Raw genomic sequence first — 22,293 nt, 5'->3', positions numbered from 1 at the left:
TTTTAAAAGATACAAGTGTATTACTCTTTTTTTTTAAATTTCATTTGGTAAACTGTTCAATATTCGAGAACCTAAATATGTAAATGTTTTCTTTAAAAAATATGTTTTTGGTTTTGGAAGATTTAATAGTTTTTCATCAGCTGAACGTAAATTATAATTTTGATTACAAGTAAAATGAAAATTTTCTTGTAGATAGTTAGGAACCATATATCATTTAATGATTAAAACTGGGTTACACTTAGGACTGGACCGAATGACAGGACCTTGAAATGACAGGACCAAATCTTTATGTATAAACTTTATTTTCATTTAAAAAAAAAATTATTTATCAAATGATGAAATCTTGTTATACTTCAAATTTCAGAAAAATATTTTGAGAAATAAAAGAGAAATTAGCAATTTCATTTGGTCTTGACATTGTCGAGGATGGTCCTGTCAGTAAGCGATGGTCATGTCACGTTTTCGAATGTTTTTTTAAAAAAAATCTATATTTTTTATAACATTTAGGTTTCAAAATATGACATATCATTTTATGTTTTAAATCTGAGATAATTCCTTTGAAAAATAAAAAGGTTATAAGCATTTTTATTTGGTCCTGTTATTGTCGATGTTGGTCCTGTCATTATCAGAGTTGGTCATGTCACGTTTTCTTAAGTTTCTTACATTTTTTTTAAAACTTTTTTTCAAAATTTATTTATCAAATGAAATCTTATATTTCAAATTTCAGAAAAATATTTTGAGAAATAAAGGAGTCATAAGCAATTTCATTTGGTCCTGACATTGTCGATGTTGGTTCTGTCATTATCACAGTTGGTCATGTCACGTTTTCTAAAGGTTATTACATTTTTTTTTCTTAAATCTATATATCAAATGATTAAATCTTATTATATTCAAATTTGAGATCAATCCTTTGAGAAATGAAAAAGTTATTAGCATTTTTCATTCGGTCCTGTCCTTCCGTCCAGTCATCAGTGTAACCCATTAAAACTTCACAACATAGCTGACTTTTCTTATTTTCAACATTGTCATTTTTGTTTTTTGATGTCTATTTTTTTAATAGGCATTTTTAATATGTCTAATTCAAACAGCAAGACATTATACATTTTCTTTGGTTTTATACATGATTTCAGAAACTAAAATAGTGGGCTTAATCTAAACATATTTATGTATTATAATAGTGGATTGGGCCCGAACAAGTTTTGCAACTAATATTAACCCCTTTCCACTTTGCGGGTGCGATTGCTGCCTTTTAGTGGCACCAGCCTGCTCTTTTCGAAATCTAAAAGGGTGTATTTTACGTGCAAGCGATATGGCTCTCTCTTAACACGGGTAAGCCATTTATCGTCCCCTTCCGACGGACTATCATCGTTTCCTCAAGACCATACTAGCTAATGGTGTCGAGGGAGAGCCGAACATTCAGTCCCTGAAATTTTCATCCCGGTACGGGAATCGAACCAGGGACCTTTGTGTAAGTAGTCCGATGCACTTTTATTTATTTTTATCCTTATTAACTCAGTCACTGAAATTTTCATCCCGGTACGGGAATTGAACCAGGAACTTTGTGTTAGAAGTCTGATGCACAAACCACTACACCACGGCTCTTTCTAAAGAGTGGGCTTGTTTAAATTCAGACTAGAACACACCCTTGATATCACGGGTACGTGACTGAATTATAGTATATAACTATGCGCAAGCCTTATTTTAGTATTAGTATTGTCATCTGATAAAGTCATGCCGATTATAAGATGCACAGTTTTTCTCTGCTTTCAAGTCTTTCTGTTTGAACCCGTCGAACTGAAACAATAATATTAATTATTTGGAAAACAAAATGGAATGGAGTATTTTTTAATCAACAGCATTGTCCTATATAAGTTATAAATACAGTTGAATTCTTTGCTTCGCTGTTTTACGTCATGCCCACTAACAAATTGAAAACTGTACCTATACGCCTTATTTTTAGTCCAGATTTTTAGCATTCGTATTGTTATCTCAGAAAGTCTTACTAATTAAAATACCACAATAGGTAACAATTTGACAATTTAGTAGTGTCAACCCTGTGGTTATGACCCGTGTATATAGCATATTAATCCTGAAAACAACGTTTGGTGGTGCGCCTGTCAGATGCGGAACGTACAGATAAGGTAATAGGTAACAGGTGAATATACTATTGGTATCGGTAGCGGACTCGACCCGGAACTTTTTAATTATTGGCAATATTAATTACATGGAAAACAAAAGGGCCTGGAGTGGTGTAATTTTTAATCTACACCTTTGTACTATATTAGTTATATATAAAGTTGAATTCTGTGATTCGTCGTTTTTACGTGATGACGGCTAACAAATTGGACCTCGTAATTTTAGTATTATAGATGCGTCGAAGACTTGGTTTAAACTAATCGACAAGCTTCTACAATATAGCATTTTATTTTTGGTTTTTATATATATTATTTGATTTTTTTTCATATTTTTAAATTATTTGAGACCTCTGACGACTGATGACAAGGATATTTTGACAAATCACCGTAACATTTTAACCAATTTAACGCTTACGGTAGCCGAAATGAGATCAAATGACTGTTTGACGCCTGACGTTAAAAGGCATTACTCGGGCCTCATATCATATACACATATATGAGGATGAATTACACTTCACCATAAAATGTACCAAACTCAATGAGTTGAGAATTAAATTTTTCAGAATATTTCAGATATTTTACCATCTTTCAATAATCTTTCAGACATAGAAAAATTTCACCTCATTTTTCGAAGTAACGATTATGATGTCAGTAAATGTTGCATAAAAGGTATTAGTGAGATGTATAAGTTCAGACGTTCACTAACTTAAGCTATTTTACGTTATTTAGTATATAAATTGTATAACTATGATGTAAAACTGTACCTCCTCAGTCAAATAGATAGATAAGAAAGAAAATATATATTACCATTTTATGTACATATAATTGATTGTAATGATTACTGTTTGTTTGTTCTTTGTGTATGTGTTGATGACAATCCAGATTTTGGATTTTTATCAGTATCAATAAAATCTTATATCTTAAATCTTATATATGTCTCTGATACGTTGATGGTTTTCTGAAGCGGAAGAAGAAGAAATCCTTCTTTTAATCAGTTCTCCACTTTTTTAAATCAAGTTTCTGTATGCTGTCTCTTAATTGAACTTATCAATTTAATTTTAACTTTAAAAAAATGTGCGGGACGGAATACATATTTTGTTATTTTCAATGTTGTAAGCGACATTTCCTGATTTGTAATTCATGAAAGTGTGTGGACATCTTCATGTAAACAAATTGACCATTATAACAGGTAATTATTTGTTCTTATTTAGTCCATTCGTCGTGGAATAGACCAATAGATACGCAATAAAGTAATGCAAATGTTCAAATACTATAATTACAATGATTACGCCCTTGCACAAGGCTTGTGTATCCGACAACATCAGATCATGCAGATGCCACTCGACTGGTTTGAGTTATACATTGTTAATAGCGGATACATATAAAATTTTGTAGATGTGGTATGATGACTAATGAAACAACTATCCACCAAAGTTTAAATGAAGTGGTCGAAAGCAATTAATAAATAAAAGCCGAAAGGTGACCTATAGTTGTTGATTTCTGTATCATTTGGTTTCTTGTGGAGATTTGTCTCATTGCCATTGGCAATCATGTATATGTTACAGTGAATTTGTATAATCAGGGATTATGTAGAATCCCTGATTTTTCAGGGAATAAGTAGAATCACTAAAATCATTAGTAATTATATAATATGAGGCAGGCATTACCTGTAAATGGGGACGAAGTTTGTTTAAATTATTTTTTTTGTAATTTAAATATTTGTTAAAAAAAAGATACTGAAATACCGTAGTGTTTCCGATTTTGGTTCTGTTGTTAGGGAATTTACTTGTGATGTTATTTAAGTTATGACGTCATGTTCAATGTAAACAAAAGAACGCAATGCATCAGGTAACGTTTATTCATACCAAAGACAAAGAATGATTAAAAATGAAATATTGGTATTGTGTTCCTTGAGTTCCTATATTTTACTAGACTAATCAAAGTCTCACGACAACAAGACCGGAAGAAGGAAGTAGAGTTATGTGTTCTGCGCAGATCCGGAAATTAAAAAACTCGACAAAAAAAATTGAACGATTTTGAGTTCATTAGTACAATGAAAAATTCGGGAAATTTTCCCGATTTTTTTTTTTTATTGAATTTTCTACTTAAGAAATAATTCATGGAAGCCATAGATTTGTTGGAAATTTACACATGGCCTGGGCCGTGATATTCGAATTTTATCCTGAGCGTTAGCGAGGGATAAAATTAACGAATATCACGGCCCAGGCCATGTGTAAATTTACAACAAATCTATGGCTTCCATGAATTATTTCGATTCTAATAGGACAAATACGATCATTAAAAAACTGAAGCGATGATGGGTATACCGTGTGTGTGGCTGTTCTATTTTACCCACTGTTCGATAAATGTAAAACAAATCTAATAAACCTGCATGAATGATTTCTTAACTAACCGCTAGAAAAAAAATGTGATTACTTTTGATACTTCTCAGTAAACCCAACATTTGCAATTTTAAATTTACATTTTTTATCGTAAGCTACCGTCAAATTCACTGTTGACATGTTGTAACCAAGGAGCCGCCATGTTGACTTGCTGAAATCAGTAAATGTGCGAATAATGCAATAGAACAGAAAACAAGCAACACCTACCTCAATAATTTATTTATGCAATTGTATCCGAGTTTAGAAGGTAAACGCAATAGAAAAACGTTCAGCTTTGACGTTTTCATTCGTATGACGTCATGTTTTGAAATGACGTTAATGCGCCAAAATCATTACTGGAATTTCGGGGAATTTTAATTTATTTTGTTTTTGTCCATTTTTCTGTTCTCTAATGTGTAAATTCTTTTTGTTATGCGTCAGAATCAGAATAAATGTTCTGTAGGGTTTTATTCAATTGTAATTGTTAACACAGCGAAATCCACAACCGTTTACACATAGGTTACGATACATGTGGATTTACGTGGGAGGCATATTTAAACAGCCATTTGTGTACATCTTGGAGTCTGCGCTAAGTATAGATATATCGAGAATTTTATCACGGTGTTGTTTACAAAGCGAAAGAAGCACGTCATATTAGAATGTAATATAACCAACACATGGTTTCGAGATAAAGTTGAAGACTTCAAAATTAATAATATTAAGATTCCCTCTTTTTAGCGATAACTTTACATTTAGTGTTTGTTTATTAAAAGCCAGCGTTAAATGATATTCATGTTCTATTTGTAAATCCAAGGAGCATGTTATTTGTGGTACATGTAAAACAAATGGCGAAAAAGATTATGAACATCTGTTTTTTTTGTTTTTTGTTTTTGTTCAAATGAACAAGAAATTCAAACAGAGAGAACTTACACATCTAAATGACTTAAAATGTATAGAAAATTTAAGGATTGACAATTAGAACAAAATTTTAGCGGAAGCAATTCCACAGGTGAAAAAGGAAAGGGAATCCTAAAAAATAATGGTAATTGTTCACCAAAAGTCTGAAAAAGGATATCGCCTGGCAAAAAAAAAAGACATGGTATCTTGCCTGGACCAGTTCGAGGTTGCTAATTCCTTTTTTTTGGGGGGTATACAGTGTAATGCTGTTTTAATATGATTTTATAGCATAAATTAATTGACTTTTATTCATTTTCTTTATAAATAGACTATTTCTTCATTTCAGTTATTATGTATAATCCCTGACGTTTTTTCTAGTGATTATACATAATCCCTGAAAACTTTAGTGATTATATATAATCCCTAAACTGGCCAGTGATTCTACATAATCCCTGAAAATTTCAGGGATTCTACATAATCACTGATTGTACAAATTCACTGTAACATATATACCACATTTTCTTCTTCTTTTTTTTTTTTATCTATACAGTATAGTCAGGAATAAAAGCAATCATACTACATCTTCTTTTTTTACCTATTCCGTATACATTTGTAGTTGGCTATAAAAGACCCTGGTAACACAGGCACTTAAAGTCTCAGAATTTTTTTTCCTATATATACCTTATTATAAAATGACAAGGTATATAGGAAATTTTTTTCTGAGACAAATGCCTGTGCCTGGAAATTAAAAAAAATGTGAAAAATGAAAAAACCAGAAAACTAACGCCCTAGGCTAATTTATAACGAATACATTATTTAATTACGAAAAACAAATATGACAGATCTATATAACCATTGTACTACAGGCTCCTGACATTAGACAGGTAAATCAGTCGGTATAACCCAAGTTGTATTTAAGAAATATATAACTCAGAAATATAACTAATGGCAATTTTTCAATTTTGTGTTGTTACACAATATATTAAATATAACACTCAGAAACGTGTCCTTCCTCCCAAACATGTCCGATTCCCCTAAACATGTCCACATCGATGTCACTGAACTGCAAAACATTTTTAGTTATAAAAGGGCGTTAAAGGGTGTCATTTGTATAAACACTCAAACATGTCCATCTTTGATTTAACACCCAAACATGTCCATACCGAAATGGTCAGTTGACCCCTTTAGGAGTTATTGCCCTTTATAGTAAAATTTTAACCATTTTTGTCGAGCCTGGCTACGGCGGCAGCGTTAGCTCACTTCTTAAAAGCTTTATATTTTAGAAGGTAGAAGACATGGATGCTAATCATACTTCGTATATAGATGCTTCATGTTACGAAGTTTCCGTCAGTCACATGTCCAATGTCCTTGACCTAATTTTCATGGTTCAGTGACCACTTGAAAAAAAAGTTCAAATTTTTTGTAATGTTGAATTCTCTCTTATTATAAGTAATAGGATAACTATATTTGATATGTGCGTACCTTGCAAGGTCCTTGTGTCTGTCAGACAGTTTTCACTTGACCTCGACCTCATTTCATGGATCAGTGAACAAGGTTAAGTTTTGGTGGTCAAGTCCACATCTCAGATACTATAAGCAATAGGGCTAGTATATTCGGTGTATGGAAGGACTGTAAGGTGTACATGTCCAACCCTAAATTCTATGAATGATAATAGAACCTATATACAGTATGTATTGCATAGATATAAGATTTTCTTCAAAAGTATAAATTCTTCATTGTCTGAACTCAGTGGTACACAGTGTGTTCGACTCAAATGCTTCAATGTTTGGATTCGTCTGTATCAGGGTTATATATGGGATGAACTCATTTTGGTCTCCTGTGGACAGCAGAGGTGGATTTATGGAGGGGGGGGCCCCCCTTTTTGGGAAAAAAATTTGGTTTCTTATATAGGGAATCACTGAAACATGACTGGAGCGGTCCCCCTCTTAGGCAGTCAGTGGGCCCCCACTTATGAAAATTTCTGGATCCGCCACTGAACAGTTGTCTCATTGGCAATCATACCACATCTTCTTTTTGGTGGAAGAAGACTTCAAGTCTTCTGAAGGCCTATTGTGATGACTTTAAATCATTGAACCTCCGTATGACGCATCCGTTTCTGTGCATTACAATTTCATAACAACTTCTGATTCCTGACACCGATTTTTACCCATGATTAAGCATCTGAATCATTCAATTTGTAAATAAGAAATGAAAAACAATCACTATCGTAAATATGTACCCTTTTATTAATGTAAATTATTAGATATCATCTCATCTACATGAACGTTATTTGTTTACTTGTAACCGGATGTTTTTACTGTAGATATTTGTAGTAAGCATGCGAAAATTTGGTATCGGGACAACTCGCCCTGTTTACATTTTCGCCCTTGGTCTGTTCGTCCTGAGTTCTTTCGCTCGTATAGTACGTTCGCCCTGTGTTCATTCTCTTTACTCTTATCACGGACGTTTTATAATACGTCCTTACATTTTTAAAAATATTAATATTAAAGGTATCGTTAAAAAACCTCTAAAACACGTGACGATTTAGTGAAAGTTTTGTTCCCAAGGTAAGACAATCGTGTTCAGCCAATCAAATTCTGTGTTTCTCATGATCAATAAATAAGCCAATCAAAAACGTTTTCTCTAAAGATTATTCTAACATGCTAGATTTTGAACTTGTGTTGTTTTCATCTAGTTGTAAAATCGTGAACATGGCATGTGAATTTTCATCTGCAAGCAGGTTCTTACACAGCTTAAGGATAAAAGCATGGCTGATTGACAATACTTGTTGTAACAAATTTTATTTTTGTATTCAATTAAATCATGTAAAGGACAATGTACTATTCTTTTTTCACAAAGACCAACAAACAGGTTGGGACCCCCCCTCCCCCACTCTGAGGGGTGTCCCTTAAATGAGGGACTGTCCCTAAAACAAGGGGTCATTTTACTGTTGAAAAAAAAGAAAGAAAATTTTTAAGATCTTTAACTCAAAAGTTGGAAATTTATTATATTTGGATCAACTTTTCTAAATGAGGGGTCAAATTAATAAAGATGTTATAAGTTAAGTAACATCACAAAATTCTTTTGACATGTTTTGACCATTTAATACTTGATAGATGCATAGTTCTTGGGGGAAAGTTTCATCAAATAATATGAATATAAAGGTGCTCATTTTTTACAGTGGGTTGTAATGTTCTTCCAATGAGGGTTACCCCTCATTTGGAGTGTTGTTCCCAATTTGTTTAAGGTCCATCTTTGTGCATTTAATTCAAAATTGGGAATTTCAACAAGCATCTAATATTCTTACACAAGAAAATAAACCCTGGTCTGCTAGCTACATGTTCATCTTTTCTTCTGATTTAATAACTAGAATCATGCAAACAGACTTAAGAAAAAGGCATTAAAGTTCATCATACAAATATGACACTTTTTCTAGACAATCCAGATCGTGCAAATTACTTTGCTAAAAATTGTAACTTTTAAAATTGTTGTCGCACACTAAAAACCCCCATGGGAACTTTCAAATGATTGTACGAATGGGAAATCCATGTACTTATGACACATTCTTGTTTGAAGAAAAAAAAAACCGTCGAAAGTCATTGAAAGTTAATGGAACAAAGCAGGATGGATTAGTGGGAGGCATTACATTTTGTCGAATGTTTTTGTCAGAAAATTTTATACATCAGACTACTTTGAAAGATTATTAACATTTTTAATTATTTAGTAGCTATAACAGACACATGATAAAAGAAAACAAAATTAAAATAAGACACATAATTTTATTACAAAAACATGCTTTTATGGTAATTCAAGTTACCTTTTATTCACCTTCTTCCACCTCAGAGCTATCAGCTCTTTGATTTATATCTAAAGCTAAGTCACTTGTAATTTTCTATTTTAACTTAACAAACAAAAAGTAACAAAATCAACTTGCTAAGAATTATGTGAATTACGATTCATATGAAAAAGAAGATGTGGTATGATTGTCAATGAGGCAACTCTCCACAAGAGACCAAATTACACAAAATTTAACAACTATAGGTCAGCATACAGCCTTCAACAATGAGCAAAGCCTGTACTGCATAGTCAGCTATAAAAGGCATGCATTGAATAGATTTTCTTTTAAACATCAACATTAGCATTTACACTATGCAAAGAAACCGTGTAGGTGATATAAATGAGCCGATCCCTGTGAAAAGTTAAAAAAGTCCTTTTGATATTAAACTTTACAAGAAATGTTGTTTAATAGTCTTAAAATATTTTTGAAAAAACGATTACAACCTTAAGCTTTGATTCCTCAAGTATGTTTTACTCATTTAACATCTTTGACTTTGTATAAGCCATATTTCCTCAATAGTATATCTGGTAACCTGTTTACCTTGCTCATATCTTAAAGTACTAAGTAAACAAAGGAATTCTTTTTACAGCTACAGTAATCAAAAACAGTGGCGGATCCAGGGGGGGTTCCGGGGGTGCGCACCCCCCCCTTTATTTTTGCCGATCAATGCATTTGTATCGGGACATATGTTTTGCACCCCCCCTTTGCCCTGGGTGCCCTGGGTTAGCACCCCCCCTTTCGAAAATTCCTGCATCCGCCCCTGAAAAATGTTATTCCATCCTTTTATGAATGTACATAATACATCTTGCATTAGGATGTGTTCATTTGAACAACGTTAACTTGTCATTTAAAAATCAGTAAAGGATTGTCAAAAATCAAAAGAATTTCTATTTTTTTTTTTAATTTACCCCTACTTTCATAATTGAATTCTATGGATTGAATTTGATGGTATTTAGAGAATAGTAAGATTACCTGAGGTTCTTACTACATTGTATCTGCTGACTCTAGAATCATGCCATTGTATAATACATCAAGATAAAAATCAATCAGCCTTTCGCTTAATTACTGATTTTTTGTCATTTTATGTTACAGTCAAAGAGAAGAAAGAGTATAAGTGAAGGTAGGAATAGATTTTATTTTTATTATATATGTTGTATACATATGTTTTACAGCCATGACAAATGTTCTTGTCTAATGGAAATCTCAAGATTACTAACTGTAAAAGATCTAAGACACCTTGCCTTCAATATATATAGCTCCTGCTTATAAAAATCGTAAGATTTTAATTTTCATTTCTAGATTTGAATGTATGTAATTAATCTTATCAAAAATTTACTTTGACTTGTAATATTTTTTTTTACAACAAGAAATTCTTAAATTTTGGTTGGTCAAAACATGCATATAAATGCAATCTCTTTGTTGTTTGCCTTTTATCTCAAGAATTTGGAACAAACAAATCTTGCACAGATGTAACTTGTAACAAATTAGAGGCTTTCAAAAATTACTCTGGAGGCTGGTAAATACAATGTTAAAGCAGTGTTGTGAAAATGTCAGGCAAATGAAATTTTATTGTCCATGATATTGAACATGAAAACATTAACTATTAACTACAGACAATAACATGATCATGATTTCACATAAATTTATGGCATTTAGTCAAAAGAAATTCCAGAATAGAAGAAAATATGAAAGATTGGATATGCTATAGATCCTTTATTATTCGTCGGATACCAATTTTCATGGATTTCCTTGGTATGGGTAAATCACAAATTTTAATGTTTATCAAATAAAAAATTTATTTTTAGAGTGTATATATATGCATGCTGACTTTTGGGAAAAACAGTTTTTGTCAATCCATGAAAATTTGTTCCCACCAAAATAAATCAATCCGCAGTGGATATATTCACCTGAGTACAAGAAATAAAAAAAACACATGTATTAGAAGTTATATCTATACCTCTGGCTAAATTACAAAAGATGTAAAGACCACAGAGATCGAGTTATTAAAATAGAAGCCATTTTTTCTGATGTTAATCATGTTAATAAAACAAGGAATCATATTGTAATCATAGCAACACTATAGACAAGGACAGATGAAAGTTTTCCATTGCTTCTTAATTAACAAAATGATTGTATTAATAATCTAAGCTTGGCACCTATCAGTAAAGTAATTACTTCAAAATAAACTAGGTATAAAAATATTATTCTGCAGAAGAAAACACTTATTGTAACTTTCTCTTGTCAATTGTAATATAGTTATGTAATTAGTGGTTTTACTTTATGTACAAAGAACACACCAGTACCATGTATACTGTAAATATTTTTATCAGTTTAAGATTATACCAATGTATACTTACAGTAAAAGTTAAATGGCAAATTGTGCTAATTATGCATGAAATATTTGCCACTGGAAATTAAACAAGCTACAATTAACTGGTCACTTCATTAGTTCTAATTTATATACAGATATACATGTACTAAATGGAAATAATGTTACAAAATAAATAAATCATGGGATTATCCATTCAAATATGCCACTCCGTTTTTATCATGCGTTAATCCTGAAAGCCAGATTGATAATAAGAGCTGATCGAGACTTTGATATGGTAGAGATGCTTCTTACCTGTACAAGGTGTTTAAATTCTTTCCCTATCAAATATTTCAACCTTAAATATGATGTGACCTATCGCAGGTTGCTAATATTTTTTTAAAAGTCTTTTTGCTAATTCACTTAATGGGTGCAGAGGGCACCACTGGATATATATACATGTAGATACCCCAAAGCGGTGGAATAAACAAATATAATATTTGGTAAGGTCAAGTTGTCTTATTTTGATTATATTCTACATTGTTCTACAACTAGAAAAGTTTTGTAATACACCAGGATCCTAATGATGTAAATTGGCTTTCTCTCTTCATATTGTCAGAATCTGACCGGGTGGTACCTATTATCTAAAGAAACATGTGACGAGTTTAAGCTTGTCAAAAACACATTTATTTTTCAACTGATCATTTGATGTTTTCGTACAACAAAGTTACTTCATATTTATGGTTGAACAACACTGTACTTGGAAATAAACCATCGTTTCCACAGAGAAATTCATGTAAATAAAGCAAATAAATTGTACAGCCAAATTAGCAGTTAATGGTTTTACAATTTACCATATTACCTTGGAATATAATACATGTAGCTACCGGTACTTTTTTTTCTTTCATTGTTTCTATGAATTGGGGCTTACCCTTTATTTGGTAGTCAGATGCTACTCAGTGATCATGGTGATACAGTCTTAAATAGAATCAAACAAAAAATATTATAGATTAAAGAAATAGTGAAAAGACAACAATATAAGCTATAAGACAAAATACCCATAAATGGTTTATGAAACTTTTAAAAAGTTCTGGACACACAAAAACCTAGAAAGAACTGTACAAACTAAATTACCATGGGAACCTCTTCTCACATTTTTATGACTTTGTGTATCAAACCTGAGTTCACCTCTAGTTAATTGTTATTAGTTAATTCTACCTCAACAGAGCCTATAATTTACATGTTAATTTTCCAGGTCATTAGAAATAAGAAATGTTTAGGTTTACACTCATTATTTCAGTAATAATAAATGTTTTTTAAGTGAACCAAGAAAAACAGTATTCAGGGAGAGTTATACAATTTCCATTACATGACTTACCCTATAATGATCATAATGGTATTGGTCTTTCACCTAGGCTCTATACAAATCCTTGGCCCTACCATTAATTGAAATTATTTGATAACATTTTAAATTTAAAATATTCATTGTCTGTCCATTTGGTTGATTGAAAGAATATATACTCGTGTAATTTTCTGTCAAACCATTAATAAACAAATCCTGCTAATTTTATTTTGACCAGTACAAATTAACATAAGATCATGGAGATGTAGGGTATTTAATAACTATCTAACAGACAACCCATGGTCATAAAATCACAAAATAAGCAAAATGGCAAATATTTAGTAACTCTGACCTGTACAAAATTACCTTTAAATTCAACTTTTCTGAACCTAAGCATTTTATGTAATTTTTTCAAAAGTGTATTTCAAAGAGTTAACTAATTCACTAGGTTAATGCACCACTAACAAATAAAATCCAACCAATGACTGGACATACAAACAACAAAATTAATGGCTATACTCCTATATATTGTGATAATGTAAAGTTGTTAATCCCCCCTTCTTTTCCCTGTCCGATATGAACTTTATATAATTTAGTTGCCTGAGTGTCTTTGCATGAACAAGTAGTGCTTGAACTATCATATCTCATCTGTGTTATTGAAAGAAAAAACATGAAACCTTTTCTCAATAAGAGAGGAAAATATTGTGCCTGTTAGCCTTGAACTCAGGTTCCCTGTTGTATTGTTATTGTCCTTGCTTGTTTGTCCAACACAATACTGACTGGTATATTTCAATCATTGAGGAAATGAACATTTAGGTCTGTTTGTTTGACAGTGCCATTTATAAATATAATAATTGTAGCACTGACTGTGAATTAATTAACACAAATTAATTATTTCTGACAGAGATTTTTGTGTGGAGGTTTTTCTCGTCATTGAATGTTTTAGATCAATAACTGCAGCAGCAGAGTGTATTCCCCACATCGTAGATAGATCTTGTGGTATTGATCTAAGTTTAAATATCACTGTATGATAATGCCTGTGTCTACATCTACTGTTCCATTGCTGTAACTTACAATTAGATTAATTTCTATATATATAGTATATAGTGTTAAATCTGTTGTTTTATGGATAGTTATTATTGTGAGGAATAAACAACAATCTGTTTTGGTAATGTATTACAATTTTTCCTGTTTGTTTACATTTTTCTAATGTCATTGATTTTTTTACTATCTACATTAAATGAGAATGGGGAATTTCAAAGAATAATAATTTATTTTGTGTTTTGTCATGTTTTTGCCAGCAGCTGTTGTTTTCTACATACAATCTGTTGTTAATGTTAAATTCATTGACCTTTTATGTCATAGTCCATATACTGTAAACTTCTCAGATCAGAACCTCCATGGGGTGGATTCCAAGCACTCAAAGTACATACTGATGCAGTAATAGTCATATTATCCAGGGGTGGATCCAGCCATTGTTAAAAGGGGAAATAGGGGGGGGGGGACAGTTCCCAATCCAGGATAAAGGGATAAAGGGGGTTCCAACTATATGTCCCCATTCAAATGCATTGATCAACGCAAAAACGGGGGTGGGGGGGGGGGGGTGGGGGTGGGGGGTTCAAACCTCTGGACCCCCCTTCTAGATCCACCACTGTCATATTTTGCTATGGTTTCAAATAGAGACATAGTGTCAAAGCAAGGGCTGCAATTAATTGGACTTCCCCATAATTCACCACTGGTTAGATTTTTTGCTTATTTTTTAAAAACCCATTCATATAATTATTCTTGTTTTTATCAAAAAAACATCATTCAATTCCTAAATATTTGATGTAAAAGTTTCCCATCAAATTCTCACAAAGTTAGGACCCATTACAGTGGCACTTCTGTGTTTTGAACTTCAGAATAAAGGAACCTTATCACCTCAACCTTATTACTCCCTTTCCAAGTTTGTGTTTGTTTTCTGATAACTTGGCTTAAGGTGTTGCAGGGGACATGCATAATTACCAGGTGTCAGTTCGATCTATTTAGCACTCTCCTGTGTACAATTTTTGCCAGATTTGTATGAAACTTATAATAATAATCTTTTATTCGTAAGCAATACAGCTAGCTTATAGAATATAAATATTACAAATATATTTACATTCAAACAATTAGTCAAATAATCATATAAGTAAGTATACCCATATAACAGTACAGCAGAGTATGATAAAATATAAAACATATTAAGCATTTAATTATAATGATGAAACTAATTACGTGCCTTCTCAGCCAGAAATAAAATATCATCAGTAATGATTAGGTTAATTGCCCTTGTCCCTTGGATATAAAATATGCCCAATGGTGGGGGCAGGGGAGACATTGGAACTCTGTTCTTTTATTAAAAATTAAATTAAAATTTGTACCTAGATGGAAAAAGGTATTTATAAGCCCAGTAATGATCACACATTGTCTTTTATGTCACAGGAAATGATTTAAGAATACTGTGGTTTATTTTTGTGAAGTTTCTACACCAGCTGTAAAAGTGACATCACTCATCTTGGCTTAATTTTATATGAAAAATGTCCCCAGGTCAGCATATCATCATTCACTGCACTTTCTGTAGCCATCAACATAGACTTTTTATGAAAGAAGTTGAAAACACTTTTCTGCAATAGTTCAAATTTGAATTTTATTCAGATCTGATGATTTTGTGCAGAGTTAGACTTAAAATATTCATACAAATAATCAGTTTCCACCATTTTTTTCGTCATGCTTGAAGATATTGACTTGACATTTAATATATTGTTTACACCATGACAAGTTATAGATCATGTTAGCATTTTTTCCAATTCAATGAATTTTTAATTGGTAGGGGACTATAAGACTTCAGGTGAGACAGTAAAAGGGATGTATGAACTTAATTGGACTCTTCACGGTTAGTTTAGCCATATTAGATGGGGATCAAATTTTCACAATGGAGGTAAAAATAGTGTGAAAAATACGGGAACACATCATTTAAACAGAGCAGTTGCTTGGAAACATGCATAGGATTTGCCATACTTTCATACTATTTCCACCTCTTTCAAAAAAAAATCTGCCCCCTATCCAATATGGCTGAACTAACCGTGAAGAGCCCTATTGTTTACAGTTAGATAACTTACTTCCTAGAGATGGATTAACATATGCTTGTTTTAATCATTTAGTAATCAACAGGTGCTTATGTTCTTATCATAAAGCAGGTTAACACAGGTACTTGTAATGTTTACAATTTCTGCCAGAGTATTTAACACAGAATTTTGTTGATTATATTTTCTGTCAGAGTTTTTAACACAGATATGAATAACAGGAGATGTCTTAAACACGAAACAATGCAGAAATCAAAAACAACACATATACAAGAAGCATTGTTTAGTATGAACTAGTATACATATTTTTTAAGGGGCCTCCCGGTGGGGGAGTTTCTTGCTACATTGAAGACCCATTGGTGGCCTTCGACTGTTGTCTGCTCTATGGTCAGGTTGTTGTCACTTTGACACATTCTCCATTTCTTTCTCAATTTTATTAAAATGCTTTTTTAATCTTTTAGTCTACATTTCACAGATCACATATAGTCATCACATACATAGATACAGTAATCTTGAAATAGTAACTGTTCACTTGTTGATAGATTATCAGTGTAAATGTAATACTATATGATTTGAGGATGGATGATAATGATATGAAGATATAGCTGGTATTTTGGGGGGGATTATATAATATGCAAGAATTTGCAGCAAAAAATCATTCAGCAGATTTTTACAAAGTAATCTCCCTGTAGTGTTATGTACCACCTTAAATACAAGATATTAACTTACTTAGTATGGTGACAATTTTATAGTTCTTTAAAATCCACATCATTTGAACTCTGTTTTATAGTTGTTTCATTTCATTGGCAATCTGTCAATACCACATCTTGGTATTTCACATAATACAATTTCAGGTTTCGAAAAAATATCAAAATAGCTGAATGAACTTTTTGATTATGTAGAATTTCTATTGACATCTTACATGTTCCAAATACAGATAGAATCTATAATGACATAAAAAGATATCAGAATTATAAAAACGTTTGCAATATCAGTATTGAGTGAAATCTGCTTTAACAGAACTCTGGTCAATAAGATATATATCTAAACTAGGTGAATATGTACATGATAGAATATTTAAAGGCAATTTGAAATTGAAAGGATTTGGTGAAATTTTTTTTGTAAGTGAATAATTGAATAGACAAAGACAAATTTTCCAAGGTTATTAAAATAACAAGATTACTGGTAGGTGGAATTTTTATGGATATATAGACAATAATTTAGGATAAAGGTAAAATTTCAAAAATTATAACATGTAAACAAACATTATAGGTGGTAATTAACGTCTAATCAAATAGGCTAAAGATTCCTATCAAAACTATTAAGTGAGTTTTTGTTGAGAAACCATTTATTATTCCATTACTGTTTTGATGTTTTCTGATTAACTTATAACAATTACTCGCATCACTTATTTTGTCTTTGAACTATTTATCCCCCCTCCATTCATTCTCTGACCTAATCAACGCCTGATTGAAAATGAGAATTAATGGCGTTATTCCAGTATGTGGTTTCCCCAAAACTCTTTGAACTATTTATCCCCCCTCCATTCATTCTCTGACCTAATCATCACCAGTTTGATTTAGAATGAGAATTAGTGGCATTATTCCAGTATGTGGTTTCCCCACAACTCCCATTGCTAACTTAAATCTTCTGTAGTTTCATTGATCTTACAAAAACTTAGAGATAATATGTCTAATTCTAAATGTCAAAGTTCATACTTCCAACTTTTGTGCTAATTATAGTATTTATTTTGGTAAAATGTCAGAGTTTAGTGTTTGCGGAAATGTGTTAATTTATTTAGATTTAAGATATTTATTTCATCTAACGGATTATACTTTCTTTAAAGATGATAAAAAGTTTAAGTGAATTAATTGTTATATGCAGTAAACTGAAAGCAGGTTGGTTAGTTTTTATTTATTTTCTACTCTGTAACTCAATAGCATAATCTTGTACAAGTCCAATATTTATTTACAATGATTTCGGATTAGGTGTTATCTCTCATTTTTTAAATCGTTTAAATCAACATTTGAAAGGCTATCCATCTTTTGTTAAATATAAAACAATTTTGTCTTATAAATGACACAAAGCAATTATAGAAATTGTAGCAGAAAAGGTTTACAATTTAAAACATTTTACCTATTCATGTCTGTTTGTTTTGCTTACAGATTGTTGACAATATGATGAAATTCTATGAGACTGTCATACAAGTGAGAGGTTTAGCTAGCTATAAAACCATGACAATTTTCAAATTTTTTGTATATCTTCAATTTAATTTGAAGTACATTGACTCATAAGTTTCATAAGGTTACAACAATTTTTTTATATCTTTTTTATAGAAATTCTTTTTGATAAAAAAAATAATTATCAAGTGCTAGAATATAAGAAACATATCTTAGGGGAAAACATTACACATTTCCTGTATATATATATATACACGTTCATGAAGGTGTAAATCACTTTTCAATCTTGTCACGGAATATGTAAGTAAATAAAATTAAGTGTGAAATACTTAAATCTTCTCCTTCACAAAATGTTGAGTAATGGTGTTTGTAAATGTTTGTGTTTTAATATTACCTTATGGTAATTTCAGTATCAATTTTACTAAACTACTGTAAATTGAGAAAGTTTTTTGTGTATTTAATATTGTCAACTTTTTGGAATTTTGGATCCTCAATGCTCTACAACTTTGTACATGTTTGGCTTTATAAATATTTTGATAAGAGCGTCACTGATGAGTCTTATGTAGACGAAACGCACGTCTGGCGTACTAAATTATAATCCTGGTACATTTGATAACTATTGAATAATTGACACAAAGATGTGACTAAAGACTAATTATTGCAATTTCAATATATGCAGCATACAGCTATTTAAGTCTGTCAAATTAAGAAAATGCAGGTTTATTTTAGTGAAACCTTCCCTGTCATAATTAATTGAAAAAGGCAGAAAAAATTGAAGCAACATTTATGTTTTATTTGTTTGTTTGGTTGCTGTTCTTGTCACCCATTATCTCTTAATATTAAAATAGGAATTTATACACATATTTCATGTATTTACCAGGTATATTATAAATGCTTGTCAAAAGTTTAAATACAATCAGTTTGGATATAGGTTATTTGATTTTAATTACTGATCGATTTAAATCTCATTTTTTCCTTTAAAGTAATTTTATTTTTGACCTATAGATTGTACTGTATAAGTTTGTTTCATACTTTATTAATTAAAACTGGGTACACCATGTTTTTCATACCATCATTGTTATTATTTAAACTATGTACAGATTTTTTGACCCCATTTATAGTTTGCTTACATTTTTGAATTGATGTGTGGTATGTAAACAAATAAGATATTTTAGATTATCTTTACACGATTATACTGCATTCATATCGGACTTTGAACTATTTTTTTGTTGTGTTTTTTTCCTTTGAAAAGGTAAGGTTTTGTCACTTTCACAGAAATTAAGAAAAGATTCCCTAGATTAATGGCAATTAAGAAGAAAATACAAAATAAAGAAAGGTTACTAAGTTTATGTAATTTACAAACAGATTTGTGTATATCAACATTTTCTTAGTACTATGGCAGAATGGTATCAAGATTTATAATGTAGTTTGGTGAGTTTCACAATTGCTGAATAAGATAAGATATTTTTTTCCAATTAAAGGACCCATGTTGAGAAAAAGAATTTAATACAATGATTTTTTATACGACCGCAAAATTTGAAAAATTTTTCGTCGTATATTGCTATCACGTTGGCGTCAGCGTCGTCGTCGTCGTCGTCGTCGTCGTCGTCGTCAGCGTCGTCGTCGTCGTCGTCGTCGTCGTCGTCCAGCGTCCGAATACTTTTAGTTTTCGCACTCTAACTTTAGTAAAAGTGAATGGAAATCTATGAAATTTTAACACAAGGTTTATGACCACAAAAGGAAGGTTGGTATTGATTTTGGGAGTTTTGGTCCCAACATTTTAGGAATTAGGGGCCAAAAAGGGCCCAAATAAGCATTTTCTTGGTTTTCGCACTATAACTTTAGTTTAAGTTAATAGAAATCTATGAAATTTTGACACAAGGTTTATGACCACAAAAGAACGGTTGGGATTGATTTTGGGAGTTTAGGTTTCAACAGTTTAGGAATTAGGGGCCAAAAAAGGGCCCAAATAAGCATTATTCTTGGTTTTCGCACAATAACTTTAGTTTAAGTAAATAGAAATCAATGAAATTTAAACACAATGTTAATGACTACAAAAGGAAGGTTGGTATTGATTTTGGGAGTTAAGGTCCCAACAGTTTAGAAATTAGGGGCCAAAAAGGGACCCAAATAAGCATTTTTCTTGGTTTTCGCACCATAACGTTAGTATAAGTAAATAGAAATCTATGAAATTTAAACACAAGGTTAATGACCATAAAAGGAAGGTTGGTATTGATTTTAGGAGTTTTGGTCCCAACAGAATAAGGGGCCCAAAGGGTCCAAAATTAAACTTTGTTTGATTTCATCAAAATTGAATAATGGGGGTTCTTTGATATGCCGAATCTAACTGTCATGACTGTGTATGTAGATTCTTAACTTTTGGTCCCGTTTTCAAATTGGTCTACATTAAGGTCCAAAGGGTCCAAAATTAAACTTAGTTTGATTTTGACAAAAAATGAATCAGTTAGGTTCTTTGATATGCTGAATCTAAAAATGTACTTAGATTCTTGATTATTGGCCCAGTTTTCAAGTTGGTCCAAATCGGGGTCCAAAATTAAACTTTGTTTGATTTCATCAAAAATTTAATAAATGGGGTTCTTTGATATACCAAATCTAACTGTGTATGTAGATTCTTCATTTTTGGTCCTGTTTTCAAATTGGTCTACACTAAAGTCCAAAGGGTCCAAAATTAAACTTAGTCTGATTTCAACAAAAATTGAAATATTGGGGTTCTTTGATCTGCTGAATCCAAAAATGTACTTAGATTTTTTTATTATGGGCCCAGTTTTCAAGTTGGTCCAAATCAGGATCTAAAATTATTATATTAAGTATTGTGCAATAGCAAGTCTTTTCAATTGCACAGTATTGCGCAATGGCAAGAAATATCTAATTGCACAATATTGTGAAATAGCAATTTTTTTTTTAATTAGAGTTATCTTTCTTTGTCCAGAATAGTAAGCAAGAAATATCTAATTGCAAAATATTGTGCAATAGCAAGATTTTTTTTTAATTGGAGTTATCTTTCTTTGTCCAGAATCAACTTAAATCTTTGTTATATACAATATACAATGTATATTCACTTTTTACTACCAACTGATAAATTAAAATAATCTTTACCATTCAGTGATAACAAGCAGTTTTTTTACATCTTAATATTTTATGATGTATTTAAATAAGTAGTTATTGTTGCAAGCTCCATTAGAAATTTTAATTGAGATTAGTTTTGGAATAAGGGAAAGGGGGATGTGATTAAAAAAATTGGGATCAATTTTTCTCATTTGAAATTTCATAAATAAAAAAGAAAATTTCTTCAAACATTTTTTTGAGAGGATTAATATTCAACAGCATAGTGAATTGCTCTAAGAGAAAACAAAAATTTTAAGTTCATTAGAACACATTCATTCTGTGTCAGAAACCTATGCTGTGTCAACTATTTAATCACAATCCAAATTTAGAGCTGAATCCAGCTTGAATGTTGTGTCCATACTTGCCCCAACCGTTCAGGGTTCAACCTCTGCGGTCGTATAAAGCTACGCCCTGCGGAGCATCTGGTTATTAATTGACACAAACAATTTTGACAATCATATAGAAATATGAATATAATCAAACAAAATTGTAGGATTTAAGTTAAAATACAGCCAGTCGGTTTTACCACAAAACTTAGTACAACTTTAAGATTGATCGTATGAAAATTGTACTTAGGATAAAATTCTTAGTCGTTAGTTTTTTTTGTGAAACTGATTCCTGATTCATAAGCATTTGTTGTATTATTGCATACGGTATATACAATACAGTGATTTGGTATGGTTGCCATTTTACCAACTAAACCCCCTAAGAACACACATGTTTAGCCTATTTTAGGCTTGTATGGGGTGATAGCTCTATACTTGATATATATATTGCTTTACTAAACATTTTGGATCTGGATGATATTAGGACAATTTTGAAAATTATCCTTAAAGTCATTATGACAAAAGAAAAGAAAACTGATTGCAAAAACATGGGAAATAAATATAGGAGAAGTAGAGTTTTTTGTCGAGCTGGCAACTTTTGTTGCAGAAAAGTTCGACATAGGGATAGTGATTTGGCAGTGGCTGTGTTAGCTAAC

At 31.5% G+C, this 22,293-nt stretch overlaps 1 protein-coding gene across 3 annotated transcripts in view; it reads left to right on the top strand.

Moving 5' to 3' along the window:
• Positions 1–3,251: 3,251 nt before the first annotated feature.
• Positions 3,252–22,293, top strand: part of LOC143074986 (protein retinal degeneration B-like) — a 63,759-nt gene continuing 44,717 nt past the window's right edge. For 2 of the 3 annotated variants that reach the window (XM_076250204.1, XM_076250201.1), the window contains exons 1-2: positions 3,252–3,324; positions 10,344–10,371. The gene's annotated coding sequence lies outside the window, so the exon portion shown is untranslated. Of the gene's footprint in view, positions 3,325–10,343; positions 10,372–13,907; positions 14,070–22,293 lie in introns of those variants that run through there. The other variant, XM_076250203.1, reaches the window with a different exon arrangement.

This window comes from Mytilus galloprovincialis, chromosome 5 (genome assembly GCF_965363235.1).
Source record: "Mytilus galloprovincialis chromosome 5, xbMytGall1.hap1.1, whole genome shotgun sequence".
Taxonomy (NCBI): Eukaryota; Metazoa; Mollusca; class Bivalvia; order Mytilida; family Mytilidae; genus Mytilus; species Mytilus galloprovincialis.
The sequence above is the reverse complement of the archived record's forward strand: the minus strand, read 5'-3'. Positions and strand labels throughout refer to the sequence as shown.